Below are 19,163 nucleotides of genomic sequence, written 5' to 3'. Positions count from 1 at the left end.
CCTGCGATCCCTTCAACTAGCTACCTCCCTGGGTGCTGCCGCGTGGTCCCTGCCATGATGGATGTGTGTTGTGAAGATGCCTTGGTATCTCCTGCAGCCGACAACAACACAAGACGGGCCATTGACAATCAACCTTGATTCCCGACAACATGGGCCAAGTTTTTCTAACCCTACACTCTGTTTCTCAGTGACGATCATGTTTTAAGTGTGGGGACGTTAGTGGTTGGTCTGTTGTGTGGTTCTAGGTCCCTGTTGCTCGGTTAACCCTATCCGTTAAGGTTTTAAGTGTGGGGACGCGTCCCTGCGCGTCTATATTAAATACCCTTCTGCATATGCCTCAACCTGGTAATGCCTCTATGCCATGACTTGTTTTTACCTTGGTGGGGTCCCTTCCCACCCCCTCGTTCATTTTCCACCCACCCTTGGGACTGTTCCCTTGCAGTTTTCCTTCATTCCTGATTTGCGGTCCTGCTATGTGAATGCACGCTATGTTCATCGCAGTCCACATCTAACCTTATAGCCATGTTCCTCCTTTTGAACTGACCATTTTTTCTTTTTATCTACCCTTGTTCCGATGCACGATTTTTGAGTTATTAATTTTTGAAGCATTTTACGCAAATTAGCTAGTTTTCCATGTGAACGCGCTTTTCTTGCTTCGGAACCGTGATCTGACATCATAGCCCTGACAACCACTTTTCCCCTGACATTTTTCCTTTTTACTCCGTGTCATTCCTATGCACGGTTTGTCCAATATTAATTTTTCAGTTTTTTACGACTTTTTCGTGCTTCTTTTTGACATTTTTCCATGTGAACCTGCCCTGTTTGCATCGAAATTCCAATTTGATTTAGCAGTCGTGTCCCTGTGCCTTCCCCCACCTTTTTCCTTTTTCCTCCACCCTCTTTTGCCTTCTGGATATTTTATTATTAATTTTTAAATGTGTTTTTGGGCGTCCTTTGGCGTTTTTCGCATGAGAAGACCTCTTACTTCCACTGGAAATGCGTTTTAACATGACAAACCTGTGCCACCCCTTTCCTAGGACATTTTTTCTTTTTACTGCATGTCATTCTGGCGAACGGTTCGTCCAATATTAATATCCGATCCCATTTTTGGGTTTTTTTTTGGGTTTTTCCCACGTGAACACGTCTTATCTTGGTCGGAACTATGTTTTGATGTGATAGCATTGTCGGGCACGTCTTTTTGCACATTTTTCCTTTTTCCTGCACCTCATTCCGATGCACGGATCTTTCGATATTCATTTTTAATTGCGTTTTTTGATCCGTTTTTTGTATTTTTTGCACGTGACCGTCCTTTACCCCCCCGAACCTCCATTGCATATTTTCCCTGTCTTCCCCCTGCCGTCTTGCCCACTTTTTATTTTTACGACATTTCAGTTTGACGTCTGGATTGGGAGATATTAATTTTTCTTTATTTTTATATGTTTTTGCATGCCCCGTCCCGCGCGTGAACGCGTCCGTTTTCGATTTTACGCATCTTAACGCGCCCCGGTCACATCCGCGTGCCTCATCCCAGTATCCGGGCGCCCTTTCAATCCCGTCACGGCAAATGTTTTTACCCCCGCCCCCCGCACGTGTGCGGGACGGGGGTACGCCTTTCCCCCTTGGGCAACCCCCCTATCCCCCCTACCCCATTCCTTGGGCACCCCCCCCCCCCCCCTCCTATGGCCTCTGCCGCTTTTCCTATACCCTACCCACCCCATGACCCCTACCCTTCCCAGGGGCACCCCATTCCTTGGCTCCCCCCCATGGGCCCCTGCCCATCCTCTCCCACCCTTTTCCACCCCCCCCCCCCCCCCCCCCCCCCATGGGCCCCTGCCCATCTTCCCAATCCCCCCCTACCCCTACCCCTACCTCGACCCCTCCCCACCCTAACCGTCTTCTCCCTCCTTCTTCCCTGCGTCCTCCCTTCCCTCCCCTCCTCCTCCATTCCCTCTCCTCCATTTTCTCCTCCCTCTCCACCCTCTTCTCCATCCCCTCCTCCTATGCTCCTCTCCTCTTCCCCTCCTTCCCCTCCAACTTCTCCCTCCCTTCCTCTTGCCTGCCTTGCCTGTGGCCCCGTCGCCGCCGTGTCCGCCAGCGCCCTCGTCCTCATCGCTGCCACGTCCCCCAGCGCCCTCCAGGTCGCCACGTCGCCCGCCTTGCCTCCAGGTCTCCAACATGCTCGCCGCCGGGACGCCTGACGCCGCCGCCTCGTACACGGCCCCGTACAGAGTCGTGAAGCGGGCCTGCCTATTGGTGTCGCTGTAGTCCTCGACACGCCCGCGACAGCCCGAACTCCGCAACACCCCATGGGCTGCCGCCACGTCGACTGCCCCTCGCCCTCTACCGCGCCGCTGGCCCTCATCCGCGCCCCCTTCGCCAAGTGTCCGCCCTCCAGGTCGCCAGTGCCCTGGACGCCCGCGCCGTCCTCCAGACCGCCGCCACCCTGTGGCGCAGAGCCCCGCGCCATCCTCCAGGTCGCCCCTGCCATCAGTGCCTCCCGCCTTCCCACCTCCTCCACGTGCCCCCCAACCAAGCCCCAACCAAACCCCCATTCCCCCCCCCAGCAAACCCACACACCCCCCCACCCCCAACCAAGCCCCCCTTCCCCCCCCCAGTAAACCCACACCCAGAGCTACCCTATCTCCACCCCCATTCCTCCCCCATCACCTACCTTCCCCTAAACCACCACCCACTTACCCCTTCTAAACCCCCATTCCCCCCCCATCACCTACGTGTCCCCCACTAACACACACTCCCCTACACAAGCCCCCAGTCCCACCACTCAGACACACACAACCCTACCCTACCCCATACCCACCGCTCACACACTAAACCCCACCCTACCCCCTACCCTACCCCACACCCATCGCTCACACACAACCCTACCCTACCCCACACCCGCCGCTCACACACTAAACCCCACCCTACCCCGCTGTAAACCCCTGTTCCCCCACAGCGGCTCCCCACATCCACTCCATAAACCCCCGTCCCACCCGTCGACACCCTCGTGGCCTCGACACACGTGTAGGTGTGTACGCGCGCGTGGGTGCTTGCGATCGATTGCTCGTAATAGTGTGCGGGTGCGGGAGCTAGTTAGCTGGTTGCTGACACACAGTTGCCACGCAGCCTATTTCTGGGTATTTTCCTAGATTTTTCATTCAACAACCCGCAAACCCTTTTAAAAACACCAAAATAAAATTAAAAAAAAAACTTAAAAAAAACCAAAAACATTGAAAAATTCAACAAACTCATTTAAAAATTCTGCAAAAAATACAAAAAAATCTAGACAAATTCCTTTTATTTCTGCAACCCATGGCCATATTTTTTTAAACCTGTAAATTTCAGAAAAAACATTTTCGACTATTTTAAAATTCCCCAATCTTTTAAAAATACCCAAACAAATGAAAAAAATTCATTAAACATGCTAAAAATTTTCAAATTTATTTTCGAAAAATTCCTAACACTTCCATTAATATTTTTACTTATTTTTGGCATATTTTTCTAAGCTATCACAATATTTTATTTCACTCCTAAATTCCTTCAAAATCCCAAATAATAATAATAATAATAATAACCATCTTTTTCATTCCAAACACCAACGAAACATCTAGAAAAAAATCCAGATATTTTTGGATTGCTGAGAGTGCATTCTTTGCATTTACATACACCCACTACTAGGTATTTTCCCTTTTATTTGTTATTTTTTTCAGCTACCCCAAAACCCACGGTTAATATAAAAATAAAAATATAGAGCAGATATTGAAGAAAAAGAAAATTTCTTGTTATTATTTTTGTGTCAGTGTCTAAGTTGCGTGAAGGAACCCGTGATTAATTTGATTAATTAAGAAAGCTACTTTTGCATATCAAAACATAATATGGCAGGTAATTAGACAACTAAAGCAAACTGAGAAAAGTACGGTGGACGTGACTTAGGTCCGCCGTCCTAAGGAAGGGTGGTCTCGGTTAGCTAGGAAATTTTCTCCAATGATGAGATAATAAGACTATGAAGACCTAGTATTAGTAGATGTAGAATCGTGGTTTATTTGTTTTTAGGGGAAAGGGATCGGACTATGCCGTATGGCAGAGAGGTTGAGCTCTGCATCCCTCTCATTTCCCATTTCTCCATGAACCAAGTGCAGCATGAAACCGCTTCGACCATGTTGTTCCTACGCAAATTGGCACATCTAGAGCTCGACGCTAGCTTCTTCCTAGAGACTTTGCTGATAGGAAAGGAACCCTGACCTCAGGTCGATCCCAAGTGGGAACAGCCGGACACTTTCGCTCGGGGCAGACTCGAAAAGACCTAGATCGCAAACCCTATGTCATTCCTTGCAAGTGCTAGGCAGAGCCTTCTAGACCCTCCTCCCGATGGGCTGCTAAGATGTGTCCCACAAGCGGACAAGTGAGCACATTACAATTGGTATCAGAGCGAACCAACAGGATCTAAGATTTACAAGGGAACTTAATGGAGTAAAATAAAGAGAATAAGGGGACAGCTAGGGGAAGGTGAGTGGAATAGAGCAGTGTTTTCTGTTGAAAACATTCCCTTACTCACTTATGGATGCTGGGTTGCAGAGTCATGAAGCATGGTGTTCCACGTTATGTTCATGACTGTAATGCGTGCTTCGGATTATCGTCAAAGGCTAGGCATGATGAATATTATGGACCGCATCTATAATCCTTCATCCCTGCATGCAGAATGAAGATGGACGGGAGAATCAGGAATATACTACATAGCAGCCCACCAACTCGCACACCTTCAGACCAACTTGAAGAGAATCAAGTGGATGGAGGACTTAAAGATCGTGAAGCTATTCATCTTTGTCGAAGCTCACGCAAATGCAACCCTGCATGTTGGCAGTCGGCAAGTCAAGCAGAACAAGTATGTTTACGAAGAAGTGACCCGGGTGATCCCTGTCGACAGGATCAAAGTGCTAGGGCACTATGAGAAGAATGGATATTAAAGGAAGGGATACCGCGAGCTTCCTATGACTTATCATTTCCTAAAAATCCACGACCCCATTCCATATTATTACTCAGTCCCTGTAGCCGATTGTAATACAATCTTATTTTTCCCAAACTGATGTATCAATCAGCTTGTTCTACTTATCCAAAATAAATGTACTCAAAGGGTTATACCCTTATGAATGAACAAGACTTTTTACTATTGTCTATCCTGATTGTAAATGTTGGCAAAGGTGTTAAGCGATTAAGTCACTTGGCTAAAAGTTGTGCTAGTCATATTAACGTAATAAGGGAAATGTTTGATAAGTTTTTAACATAAAGAATATTATTGTCCAGACGTAATCCCAAGCGTAGGTTCCAAGTCCCCCGACTCCTGCACTAAGTTCAACTGTGATTCAAGAGAAGAAGTTCCTTCTCAAATAAATTAAGCCACCTGAGATTCGATGGCAAGGGAAGGACTGTTCAAGCTAATGCAAAGATCTAGATCGAGTCCATGGAGGACTATTTTGAGGCAGTAGGAACTACACCTGCTAACCAAGCCATGCTCACCAAACTTAAGCTTACAGGCGAAGCAAGACTTTGGTGGAAACAATGGTGCAGAGACCAATTGATCTCGAAAGGGGCAGTCACTTGGGAGAAGTTTAAGGAAGCTGTGCGAGAGAGGTATCTGCCACGTGCCTACCGTACACAGAAGATGAACGAATTCTATGAATTGAAGTAGCTTGGACTATCCCTTGATGCATATTATTCAAAGTTCGTTTCTCTCTTAAAGTACGCGCCACCAATGGATATGACACAACAAGTGTCAAATTTTTGTGCTGGGTTAAATCCACCCATAAACACCCGCTTGGAATCAATGCGCTCAACAGACCTACAAGACGCACTCATTCGAGTTGCACCAATAATACAAGAGGTTCAAGCCAAACCAAGGAATATTAGGACTTGGCCTTATAGAGATCAGAACAAGGGTATGTCCAGGGCTCAGACTAAGAGAGCGCAAGGTCAGAATCAAGGGCAAAGGAAGAAAGCTAGGACCAATGATGTCAACAACTTTGTTCCTACACAAGGTAATGACTGCAATCTACGTTGCTTCCATTGGAACAAGCCCGGGCACTTCAAGAGGCAGTGCCCCAAGCTTAGCAGAGGACATCGGCAAGGGCAATTCCATGGAGCTGCCCATGGCAAGGGAACCACCATCATGGCCAGAGGGAGAAACCTCCAGTGTTTTCAACAAGGAGCTGGGCGATGAAGAAGATCTATCCGTGGATGCTGACATTGAGAGGGCAACAGTCTATGCTACTCTTCACAAGAAGGGTCCGAACTGCCAATTCTCGGTGATTCAAACTCCATCAGATTATGAAGGTAAAAGCTTCAAAACCCTAATTGACTGTGGCAGTACATGTTCCTTCATTTCACCGATTTGTGCAAAAAGGCTAGGGATAGCCACAATAGACGCACCTACTTTACTTGTGAAATTGGCAAATGGTCGTGAGGTCTCTTATATTAGGCAAACTGCTAAGGTGAAATTCCTACTAGGTGGGAAGCCAACTTCGGTGAGATTCAGGGTAATAAACCTAGGTGTCCATGAATGCTTACTTGGAATGGATTGGCTAATACCTAATGATGCCCACATCCACTATGGAAAGGGCCAAGTCTCCTTCCGAAATTCTAAAGGGGAACTGGTCATCACGACTCAAGGAGAGGCTGGTAAGCCAAAAATATAGATGGCAAAAGCAACACAGATAATAAAAGGAGTTAGAAAGCGCCTACATGTCTATCTAATTATACTGAATAAGCTAGAGCAGAATTGGTAATCTGGGGAAGAACCTTCATGGTTAAAGGAATATGCAGACGTATTTCCTGAGGAGTTGACAGAACTTCCTCCTCAAAGGAAAGTCGACCACAAAATCAAGCTGGCACCAGGAGCTGCACCAGTCACTCACAAAGAGGCCATATAGGATGTCCATCCCGGAAGCTATTGAACTGAAAGAGCAACTCAAGAAACTGTTAGACCAAGGCTACATCCGTCCTACCAATTCGCCATGGGGAGCTCCAGTACTATTCCAGAAGAAGAAAGATGGAACGCTTTGGCTATGCATTGACTATAGAGGGTTGAATCAATCAACCATAAGAAATAAATACCCCATTCCAAGAATCGATGAACTACTTGACCGTCTTCAAGGTGCGAAGATCTTCTCTAAGATAGATCTCAAATCTAGATATTATCAGATAAGGATCAAGAAAGAAGATATCCCGAAACTGCATTCAGCACAAGGTATGGAAACTTTGAACTCCTTGTGATGTCATTTGGGCTACCGAATGCTCCTGCTACCTTCAACAGGTTAATGCAGGATATCTTTAGGCCCTATCTTGATGACTTTGTACTCGTCTTCTTTGACGAAATCCTAGTCTACTCTAAATAGGAAAAAGACCATGAACCCCAGCTTCACATTGTTCTTGAAACAATGAGAGCACACAAGCTTTATGCCAAGAAGAAGAAGTATGCCTTTTTCAAGCGACAGATTGAATATTTGGGATTCATTGTATTAGCCCAAGGGATTTCACTAGATCTAGTCGACGTTCTGGAGTGGCCAACACCAACTTTTGTCAAGGAAATACGTAGCTTCTTTGGATTGATAGGATGGTACAGGATTTTCATCAAAGATTATGCTTTGATTACAACACCTCTGACTGACCTACCAAAGAAGCAAGTAGCAATACGCTCTCAAACTTTGGAGACATTACGTGCTAGGTAACAAATTTTCCTTATTGATGGACCATAAGAGTCTTAAATGAATCTTCATCCAGAATGAGCTTAATATAAGGTAACGTCGATGGATCAAAGTGCTAGAAGAATATGATTTTGAAATCAAATACATACCTTGAAAAGAGAATATAGTTGTCGATACCCTGAGTTGCAAGGCATTTCTAAATTCTCTTATTTTGCAGGATCCATCAACAGCAAGATCTCTAGCCACAAATGTATCAATGCCAAACAACCCAATTCTTGAGCTAGCAAATGAAGAAGCATGTCATGACCCCGTCTACCAGAAATTGCTTAGGGAGATCCCCATCAAGGATCAAGACCCGAAGCTAAAGACGAAAAATCAAGAATTCTCTGTCAGTGTGGTGGACTTGTCTACTTTAGCACAAGATTATGAATCCCTGCAAGCCAAACTCTCAAGTAGAAGATACTTTGGGAAGCCCATGACTCCCCTTTCTCAGGGCATCCTGGCTATGCCAAGACCCTTAATGCGGTCAGAAAGAGCTATTATTGGGATAGACTCAAGGGTGATGTTCTCAAATATGTCACGGAATGTTTGTCTTGTCAACGCATTAAGGTAGAATATGTCAAAATGCCGGGGAAATTACAACCACTTGACATTCCCCAAATAAAATGGGAGTTCATTAGTATGGACTTCATTATTGGCCTACCCCAAGTTCAGGGAGGATACAACTCTATTTTGGTTGTAGTAGATATGCTCACCAAGGTTGCACATCTCATCCCTGTCAAGACAAACTATAAAGCCTCAGACATCGTAGGATTATTCATCAAGGAAATATTCAAACTGCATGGGTTACCCAGAAGAATCATTAGTAATCATGACTCTCTCTTTACATTACACTTTTGGAGGGCTATCTTTGAGGCTATTGGGACTCAACTCTGTTTCAGTATAGCTTACCATCCCCAAACTGATGGTGAAACGGAACGAGTCAACTAAGTCATTGAAGATATGCTTAGGGCATACTACTATTGCGAACCCAAAAGGTGGATTCAATATTTGCCACTGGTTGAGTTTGCCTACAATGCTTTTTACCAACAGAGTATTTAAATGACCCCTTTTCAAGCATTGTATGGGCATGATTGTCGTACCCCTTTGAGCTTCTCGGACCCAACTTTGAGAGTAGAAGCTTCAAGGCAGATGCTGGAAGACATGGATGATCAAATCAAGTAAATAAGACAAGATATCCAAGTTGCCAAGGATAGACAAAAGGATTACGCGAACTTGAAACGGCAAGACAGATCCTTTGTTGAAGGTGATATGGTCTTCATCCGCATACATCCTAAAAAGAGTTCACTATCCCTAGGAGAGTACAAGAAGCTAAGTCCGAGGTATTGCAAACCTTATAAGATCATTAAGTGCCTAGGGCCTAATGCTTACAAACTACAGCTTCTTGCAACCCTAAAGATTCATAATGTATTCCACATTAGCCTAATGAAAAAGTATCTACATAAAACACCATATTGGGAAATATGGGAATTTCCCATAAGTTTGGGACACATGGTCAAATCTTTGGATTTGTCATAATTTGAACACTATAACTCCAAATCGAGCGCTCTATAGCTCAATCAATTCCATTTTTCAAGCACTTTCCAATGATAAGTCACATCATATAGTTTTGAGAAACTTATGGGTATGTTACCCGAGTGCCACCTTTTTAGTATTCAAAAATTGGGAATTGGGAGATTCCCAAACTCACTAATATTGTGTTATGATCCGAATCATATACTTGATGATCAACAAATTGTAATGCCTAGCCAAGGAGTCCTTGAGCTATGGCCTGATAGATTCCTAGATGTCAGGGAGAGGCATTTGAGGTCAAGGACCTTGAGAGAATACCTTGTCCATTGGAAAGATTATCCCGAAGAGGATGCCACCTAGATGGACGAAGATACTCTCAACCAACAATACCCCCAGGTCCTCTCGAGATGAGGGTATCTCGATTCCTCTAAGGGGAAGAGGATGTAACATGCCATAGCAACCCCCCCTTTGTAATTTCAAAAAAAAAAGTTTATTATCATCAGTATAAATTTTTTTACTGTCCCCCTCTCCCCACCAATAGCACGTCGGGGGGAGAGAGAGTGGGAGTGGTGGTGATTGGGGGGAGTCATGCAACCCCCAAGTGGGCGGGTTGGCCATGCCACCCACCTCCCTCCCCCCCCTATATAAGGGGAGGCCCCTCCCCTCCCTTGGCCACAAAGGAGATTACGCCCCCCTTCCATACATCCCCACCCCCATTAGCTACTGTGCGGGTCCCTGGGCCCCTGACTAAAGATCATTCCTCTCTCCATCCACAGTAATAGTAGTCACCCCCCCTTGGGATTTCAATCATAACCACCCCCCCTAATTGTCAGTCGGCTCTTTCCCCCCCCCTCGCTTGGCGGCAGTTGCACCCCCCCTGGACCTACGATCGTAGCTCCCCCCCCCCCTCGCCCCCGTCTGATCACCAGTTGCCGTGGGACCCCCATGAGGGAGAGTGAGAAGAAGGGAAGTAGAGGGAGAGAAGGAGAAGAAGAGAAGGAGTAGGAGAGAAGTAGAGGAAGAAGAAAAAGAGGGAGAGAAGAAGAAGAAGAGAAGAAGGAGGGAGGAGAGAAAAGAAGAGGGAGAGAAGGAGAAGGAGAGAAAAGAAGGAGTGGGAGAGAGAAGAGAAGAAGAGGAGAGAAGGAAAAGGAGGGAAGAGAAGGAGAGAGAGAAGTAGAAGAAGGAGAAAAAAAGGGGTAGAAGAGAGGAGAGGAGAGGAGAAGAAGGAGAAAAAAAGGGGTAGAAGAGAGGAGAGGAGAGGAGAAGAAGGAGAAGGAGAGAGGTAGAAGAAGAAGAAGAAGAGGTAGAAGGAGAGAGGAGAGAAGTAGTAGTAGAAGAAGAAGAAGAAGACGTAGAAGGAGAGAGGGGAGAAGTAGTAGAAGAAGAAGAGGTAGAAGGAGAAAAGAAGAGAAGAGGAAGAGAAAGAGAGGGAAGGAGAAGAGGAGAGAAAGAAGAAGAAGAGAGAGAGAGAGAGAGAAGAAGGAGAGGGAGTGAGAGTTGGCTAGCAATTGCAAAGAGCCACACTCAAACCACTCCCTCGGCGAAGGACCCCATCCAGCGGTCTTTCCTACCCGCACCTGTCCACCCAAAAACCTTTAAGGTCTAGACTGTCCAATCTCCACGAGGCGAATGGCTCCCAAGAAGAAAGTCGTGGAAAGCGTAGGAGTCAAAGCCACCGGTAATGCTGGAGAGACAAGTGGGGCGACCAACGCAGCAAACACAAATCAAGCCCAGGTTCTAAGCTTTAAAAAAATTTAGGTATTATTTCTCGTGGAAGAGATAAAAGGGTTGGTGACATGCATGGAACAAGAACAAGTCTTAGGGTTTTGTTTACTCTAAGTACTAAGTTGCATGCGCGAAACGGCAGAGTTTGGAATTCACATAAGATTATGCGCATGAAATGATAGATTTTACACACATAAAATGATAAGGTTATTGCCTACATAAAATGATAAGGTTATCGCCTTACTTCACATAAAATGATAGCTTTTTAACCAGTTCAGTGCATGAATAGTCATTTAGATTTCACGTTTTGCAATCATGGTTAAAAGAAACACATGAAATGTTAGTTTTATTCATGAGATACACTTGCACCGTTAGACAAAACCCTAGACTTCCATATACACAAGTCACATGTGATCCGGTGCATTAGAAATAAGTACTCGTTGCTAGGAATGAAGAGAGATAAAAGTCATTTAGGAGGTACAACTATACTAAACGCACCATGTGCATGATGGATAAGGTTGATTGGGAAATCCTGCATAAAAGCGCACTAAGAGAATTGGAAGGATCGCATGCATCTAGACTGTATCTTGAAGGTCTAAATGAAGAATCATGTGTTGCCATGTGTGTTAATTGAGCTTGGTTGGAACTAGAAGATTAAAAGACCCTTGGTTGGGTTGCGAATAATGCATGTCTGTTGCCTTGATTGACCAGCTAATGCTTGAGTTAGGGATTAAGATACCCTAAGGTAAAACCCAAGGGAAGAGCAACTCAAAATAAGTTAACGTACATTTGCTTGCATAATCTTGTTTGAGATTGTTGGGAACTCACCAAGTCTTGAACGATCCAGGATAGGATGCTGGGAGCATCTAGGAAAATGACCCAAGATAGGATGCTGGAAGCATCCAGAAAAAAGGAGTCACACCTTAGCAGTCGGTCGTAAAAACGACCTTCGAAATGTTCGTGCTTGTACTTAGGTACATTACTTGATCTCGTTGCTCAAGGAACTAATTCAAGGAAAACACTTAATGCTTCAAGTTGAAATCCTGGAGGGAGAGGCAGGAACAGCTACCTCCGACTGTCTGCCTGGCCCTATCCAAGGGCGTTGTTAGCCGCGCCAGGTATATGGACCTAACCCGCCGCGAGAGGTCTCTGTGTGGGTGCTGCTTGGAGTGGGAGGACGCTTGGGTGCCAGGGGAGGCTCTGGCTGTAAATCCCTTGCCTCCGGGTCTGGCACAAGAGGCTGACGTGACTCGAGATGGGATCTTGAGGCCCATATACTAGTCAACGGGTAGAACTTGGAGTAGCATTCCTAGAGATTGCTGGGATAGCCTTCGGGTGTGATATTAGATGTACTCCAAGGTTTTGATAAATAAAGAGCAGATATTGGAGAAAAATGAATTTTCTTGTCATTGTTTTTGTGTCAATGCCTAAGTTGCGTAAAGGAACATGTGATTAATTTGATTAATTAAGGAACTCGTGATTAATTTGATTAATTAAGGAATGTGATTTCACATATCAAAACATAATGTGGCAGGTAATTAGACAACTAAAGCAAACTGAGAAAAGTGCGGTGGACATGACTTAGGTCCGTCCTACAGAAGGGTGGTCCCGGTTAGCTGGGAACTTTTCTCAAATGATGAGATAATAAGACTATGAATACCTAGTATCAGTAGATGTAGAATCCCAGTTTATTCTGTTTTAGGGGAAAGGGATGGGACTATGCCGTATGGCAGAGAGGTTGAGCTCCGCATTCCTCTCATTTTCCGTTCTCCATGAACCAAGCGCAGCATGAAACCGCTTTGACTCTGTTGTTCCTATGCAAAGTGGTACATCTAGAGCTCGACACTAGCTTCTTCCTAGAGACTTTGTTGATAGGAAAGGAACCCTGACCTCAGGTTGATCCCAAGTGGGAACGGCCGGACACTTCTGCTTGGGGCAGACTCAGAAAGACCTAGATCGCAAACCCTGTGTCATTCCTTGCGAGTGCCAGGTGGAGCCTTCTAGACCCTCCTCCCGATGGGCTGCTAAGACGTGTCCCACAAACGGACAAGCGGGCACGTTACATAATATAAACATAAAGAGAGAATTATATATAGGAAAAAGATTAAATTTGCATATTTTAAGAGAGACAGAGGGGGGGAAAGAAAGTGAAAGAAGAAGGGGGTGGCACAGGGTGGATGGAGCAAGGAGAGAGAGAGAGAGAGAGAGAGAGAGAGTATGTAGAGAGAATTATAGAGAGAGAAAAGATAAAATAGAAGATAAAGAGAGAAGGAAAAGAGAGGAGAGAGAGAGAAAGAGAAGAAAAGTGCAAAGAGAAGAAAAGGAGACAGAGAGAGAGAAGAAATTTTTTAAAAAGAGAACGAAGAGAGAGAGAAGAAGAAGAAGAAGAAGAAAAACAAGGAAAAAAGAGGAGAGGGAGAGAGAAGGAAAAGAGATGAGAGAGGGGAGAGAATAAAGAGAGAGAGAGAGAGAGAGACAAGAAAAGTGGGGAGAGAAAAAGGAGAGAGAGAGAGAGAGAACCAGGAGAGGAGAAAAAATCAACTAAAATAGAAGGTAGAGAAAGAGAGAGAGAGAGAGAGAGAGAGAGAGAGAGAGAAAGAGAGAGAATTAGACATAGGGAATTTGGAGGGAGGAGAGAGAGAGAGAGAGGAAAAAGAGGAAAGAGACAGATGAGAAATGGATAGTTGAGCGAAGTTGGCATGCGATAGCACAGCTACTTCGCTCGCCGCTTCGAGGCAACGAAGCGGCCGCAAAGCGGCCTAGAGTTCCATGTTCGCAAAGCGCGCGAAACGCTAGTATTATCATTAAGCAACTTGTGATCTACATTACTTCTCTAAAATTGTAATGGTAAAAAATAAATTTATGCAAGTGGTTTCTATATCTCTTAATGGGTTTATGGCCTTGGAGAAGTATATACATCATAAGCACAAAGGTTAAAAGAAAGTATCAAACAGAAACTCAAATTTAAAAAAGAAGAAGAAATTAAGCATTAAAAAAAGAAAGAAAAAAAAACTATCATCATGAAAGAGAACATAATTAAATACAAGCAAAGCTAAAAACAAAAGAGTTCAACCAAAGTTAAGCACATCTTATTAAATGCAACCATGATACAAAAAGAAAAAACAAAACTAAAATTAAGGAGAACATAATGAAATACAATCAAAAGTATAAACCAAAACAAAAAAAAATCAAAGCACACTTTATTCAAAACAATCATGATCTAAAAACAAATGCAAAAGTTTTCTACTCAAAAGATAGAAGAAACCAAGGGAAAAATTAAGTTTAACATGGAAAAATGGCTAAATATATAGAAACAATACAAAATTTACCTTCAAAAATTTACAAAAAATATATAGAAGGAAAAAAAATTGTGGCAATGAAAAAAGTCAAAAATTTTAAGATATTAAAAGTGCAAATAATGCATAATGACTTTCAATATCATCATATTAGGCAATAAAAAATCAATTGCTCCAAGGAGTATGCAAATATTTTGTAAAATCAATGAGCAAATTCCTTGTGTTGTGTATGAATGTTGATGTGCTTTTTCGGCCCATAAGTCGATACTTTCAATGAACTCCATATCAATGAACTTAGAAGGTCCTTCAATAAAGACTTTCATTAATGCATCTAAACTCTTAATCTCCAAATGATTATGTAGCTTACTCTTTATCAGTGATGAGCGCTAAAACCTCTCACACAAACATAAGTGTTCAAACATTAGACAAGAGCTATTGGACAAAGAGAATAAGAACATTTGGATAAGAAAGCAACAGGTGCTAAAGTTACCTCTAGCAATGTGAAACATACCTAATTTGTAGAGGCTTGATGCTTATTAAAAGTTCTAAATTCTATCTTCAACTCATCCACCTCTATCGTTGCAAGGAATTCCTCTATATTTAGCTTTTTAGAAGAACCATAAAATGAATTTATTTGATCTATCTCTTGGATTCCATAGGTTTTTAGCGCCTTCTCATGTATTGGATGCTATGTAAGCATAGGTAATTCTAAACAATTAACTACACAATTATCTTTAAATTGAGAATTCAAGTTACTTACCATTAACTTGGCAAAGGCAACTTGAAATTCTAAGGCTGTGTTAAAGTCCTCTCTATTAATTTTACATTTTAAATCATACTCATAAATTTTCTTTCCATGCAAAGCACCTCTTAATGTATATAAATACCCTTTTCTAGACCCATAGTCTGGAAGAATATCATATTCATATATCCCAATAGTTAATGCATTCATATATGGAGGAGGACAATCAATGTAGTATTGTGGTATAGATGCAATTTCATTCTTCACAAGACTATCTATGGTTGTGACATCTACAAAATATTTTTGAAACATTTGGCTTAGAGTTGTTAGAGCTCATGTTAGCTAAGAAGTGCAAGCAGTAGACACACTCAAAATCAGCCAATTCTTCATAAATTTGAACTAGTATGGGAAACACAATGGATAGAAGTTAAAAATGGATTAACATATTTTTTAAATAAGAAGACACCATTCTCCTTCCCTACCATTGTGAGGATTTTTAGAGCTTTTTTTTAATACGAAAAAGTGTTCAAGGGATGTAAAAGACCAATTTTTCATGGGAATGAAACGATTGCAAATCGATGAGCCAGAGTTTTCCTAGATAGAGTTCAATGTTAGAAACACAACACAAGTCTCAGTTTGTCGATCAGAGTCCATTTGACCCACAATTTAATCATCGCAATGTTTTGGATTATAAAGCAATTATGTGATCTAGGAGCAAAGTACACAACGGAGGTCAAGTTGATAGATTTTGATGCCAAGGAGTCACCTCTTCAATTGAATCTCGATTTTGAGTTCGTTTTCCCCTCCAAAATGACTGAAACCACCTATGTCCAAGTGTGAACATGAAAATTTGAACTGGATAGTTTAGAGGTTAAAACTTAATGACCCACTTAAGACTTAAAAAGAGAAAAAAACTAAATCGTTGAGAGGGGAGTGTTGTTTTTTTCGACGCCCCATTTTTTAATCCAAAAATGGCATTTGGTGACTCTTGGCATCACAAGGGGAGACAAGTTCACAGTAAGATGAAGAATTTCCTTGCCATCCATCGCTTTAATCGGATCAGTAAATGATGCAATAAATGGAAATATTTGTTTTCAGTATTTCTCTCTTCTCAGTCTTCTATCCTCTCATTGTGTATTTCCATGTTGAATCTATGGGAGAAGAGGGTGGGTTGAGATTAGAGATTTTGGTCATGGGATGCTGCTGGAGCATAAAGAAGCATAGATGGAGGTTGGAAGGATCATCAATAGCTATTGGGAAGCATCAACAGGCCTCCAATCACAAGATACATTCAATATGAAGATGTATGATAAGGTTGAGGCACGAGGGTGAGCCTCAGTTTAGCCCTATATTTGTGTTAAAGTGGGTATTTACTGCTTTTATGAAGGAAAAATACATTAAAAACACTCTCTAAACCTACCACCGTCGAATGCATAACCTTAAGTGGTAGGGAGAAGGGGGTTGTTAAGGATTGATAATATGCTGAATTCTGATTTTTTTAATGCATGTCATATAGGACACATGGTTTAAAATTAAGAGGGTCCAGTAGCATAAGCATGCTCGGTGCTGGCCCTATACAACACAACAATCTTGTTTAGAGTAAAGGCATGAAAATAAATGTTTTTTTGATATTCACAATATTGGTTGTTGAGAAAAGAAATGGTTGAGCACTATGAATCATTCACATTTTCATTGCTTATAACACATAGTATCATCCTGGATGTAAAACAATTGTTTTCATGAAAGAACAATGACCTATGTTGAGGAGGCGAGGTACCCTAAGTTGTAGGGCTAATGGTTCGTTTCCTTTACGAAATATTCAGTGAGGGATATATTACATCTCCTAGAAGGATTGATTAAAAGAGTGGAGCATGTATCGTATGTGTTCTATGTATGTGTAGCACATCTCGAGGCCAATCTCGAAGGTGTAGGAGAGCCATAATGGAACCACATAATCAACCGAGGGATGCTCCCTTTTCATCGATATGCGCACGAATTTCCTCTAAGGACTGTGAAAAGGATTATCCGTTGGATTACAATCCATACAAATGTGAAGTTTTATATTAGAGCTAGTGTCTTTAGGCCGCCACAAGTGGTGTGTTTGCTAGGAGTGGCTAATAAGCGGTAGTCTCTAAATCTCAGTCGATATGGACCAATTTATTAGTGTATGCCAAAAAGGAAATGAAATATATTTAAAAGCTCATCAAGCTGAGCTTCAAAAGTAAGAAAAATTTGAATGAGCTTGACAATAGGTTGAGATTATTAGGAGATATTCTCTATAAAGGAGCGATCCAATATCCCTACAAGGAAGAGGTTGTAGTAACCGTAGCCCCATGCATAGTTTGTTAGGAGGAGGAGAAAGTTCTATTACTTCCCCTCTCCTAGTTAGTCAGCCCACTTTGGGTGGAGTAATAGTTCCCATCATTCAAACTCCTTTAACGAATCCACTTGTCATGGCACAACCCATTGCAATCCCAACAGAAATGCTAGACTTGCTAGCCTTGGGATTTCCTCTACCCATTTTTAATGGGTTAGTAGAGAAAGATGCGTAACTTCATATTAATGAATTTCAAAAATTAATGTTTAATTGTCGAATCCATGATGAAGGACACTTGATGATGTTTAATATAACTTTGAAAGGACGAGCTGTAGTATGGTATCATAGTCTAGAGGTTAGAACCATAACTACAATTGATTTATTCTTTGTGGCCTTTTAAAGAGAGTTTGCCCCTGAAAGAGGAGGTCAATATTGTGTACATGCTCTCAAAGTAACACATCAAGGACCTCACAAGAACGTTTGAGGCTATGCCAAGAAACTAAAGGAAGTATTTCGTAAGTTACAATCCTATATTCCCATTCTAGCTGCTGCTCAGCTACAATACTTTTTGCATAGGCTAGACTTTAAATTCCAAGTGCAGTTGAGCAGTGTTGCTCTTGATTGCTAACATTGATACAACTATTACATGAGTAGAGGAGGTAGAGTCATGATTACAAGCGGTCTATACCTCTAGAAAAAACTAGAATCCGAGTTTGCGTGCTGGAAATACTTGCCACCTACTACGAATGAAGGTCAAGGGACACCCATGAGTACTTCTAATGGGAGAGGAAGCATGATTCAAAGTGTTCACATGTTGTCAGCTCCTCCAATTATAGTTAGATGGCTATGCCTATGGGTAGTTAGATGGCTCAACCAATTGTTGAAGGCCAAACAATAAATCCACCAATTTCCAATCAAGTGGTTAGAACAATGGAATCATAGGTAGACAATCGTGGCCATGAGTCAAGTACCTCGAATGTCCTTGGTGAATATAATTATAGGATGAAGCACTATACTAACATGATCAATGAATAATATGGCCAAATAGCTATTGATGTCAATTTTCTTAAGAAGCAGCAAAATTTGATAGGGAGTGGATGCCCTGAAGAGGGTGCCCCCTCCTCAAGATTCAATTGTAAGTGGTGTGGTAACCAACACTTCCCTAGAAATTATCCAAATGTTAAATGTAGCATATATGGAAAGTTTGACCACTAAGCTAGTAGCTCTTAGAGCAAGATTAGGGGAGCTACCTAGTGGCAGTGGAGTTAGTCTTATTGAAGCTGTATGTGTCAATGGCACTAAAGATTCTAACCTATGGGTCATTACAAGAGATCAAAAGGGTAAAGATGGTGATAAAGATAAGGTAAAACCTATCGAGGAAAACCCTAAGCAAGATGATAAGGAGACGTAATTCCTTAATCTTGACACAGAAAGTGGACCTCTAAAAGTCATTGATGGTAAAGCTGATGCCAAGAAGGATAAGGAATTGCTAAAGAAGAAGAAAAAATCCAAGAAAGAGGCACCAAAACCTATTCAAAGACCAAAGAAGAGAATATTTTGCAAGTTCTCTTTTGTGAAGTTAAGCTAGATGTAAACCTCTTGTAGTTGATTAAGTTTTCTCCAAGAGTGCGTAAGGAATTCAAAAAAAATTTGTGCACTAAATGTATTATGGAGCCCTTCGAAATAGCGTGGGTAGGGGATGATTGGTTTGAGCATGCTAAAAAGCACTGTCCAATGGTGGCAGTATATGTTGATGGCATATTAGTGGATCATGCTATTGTAGACACAAGATCCTCCGTCAACATTATGAGTTC

The sequence above is a fragment of the Lygodium microphyllum genome, chromosome 30, assembly GCF_053477565.2.
Source record: "Lygodium microphyllum isolate KBCC chromosome 30, Lygodium_microphyllum_v1.1.10, whole genome shotgun sequence".
NCBI classification, from domain to species: Eukaryota; Viridiplantae; Streptophyta; class Polypodiopsida; order Schizaeales; family Lygodiaceae; genus Lygodium; species Lygodium microphyllum.
The sequence above is the reverse complement of the archived record's forward strand: the minus strand, read 5'-3'. Positions refer to the sequence as shown.